A 964-nucleotide genomic window follows, 5' to 3' on the forward strand; every position below is an offset into this window, starting at 1 on the left:
ACTGATGTAGATTGTGATCATATTAAAACAAACTGATTTAGTTTGTGATCATATTAAACAAACTGATGTAGATTGTGATCATATTAAAACAAACTGATGTAGATTGTGATCATATTAAAACAAACTGATTTAGTTTGTGATCATATTAAACAAACTGATGTAGATTGTGATCATATTAAAACAAACTGATGTAGATTGTGATCATATTAAAACAAACTGATGTAGATTGTGATCACATTAAAATGAACTGATGTAGATTGTGATCACATTAAAAAAAACTGATGTAGATTGTGATCATATTAAAACAAACTGATGAAGATTGTGATCATATTAAAATGAATTGATGTAGATTGTGATCATATATTTAAAACTAACTGATGTAGATTGTGATCATATTAAAACAAACTAATGTAGATTGTGATCATATTAAACAAACTGATGTAGACTGTGATCATATACTTAAAACAAACAGATGTAGATTGTGATCATATATTTAAAACAAACAGATGTAGATTGTGATCATATTAAAACAAACTGATGTAGACTGTGATCATATATTTAAAACAAACTGATGTAGATTGTGATCATATTAAAACAAACTGATGAAGATTGTGATCATATTAAAATGAACTGATGTAGATTGTGATCATATATTTAAAACTAACTGATGTAGATTGTGATCATATATTTAAAACTAACTGATGTAGATTGTGATCATATTAAAACAAACTAATGTAGATTGTGATCATATTAAACAAACTGATGTAGATTGTGATCATATACTTAAAACAAACAGATGTAGATTGTGATCATATTAAAACAAACTGATGTAGATTGTGATCACATTAAAATGAACTGATGTAGATTGTGATCACATTAAAACAAACTGATGTAGATTGTGATCATATTAAAACAAACTGATGAAGATTGTGATCATATTAAAACAAACTGATGAAGATTGTGA

Source organism: Limulus polyphemus, unplaced genomic scaffold, assembly GCF_000517525.1.
Source record: "Limulus polyphemus unplaced genomic scaffold, Limulus_polyphemus-2.1.2 Scaffold9529, whole genome shotgun sequence".
Taxonomy (NCBI): domain Eukaryota; kingdom Metazoa; phylum Arthropoda; class Merostomata; order Xiphosura; family Limulidae; genus Limulus; species Limulus polyphemus.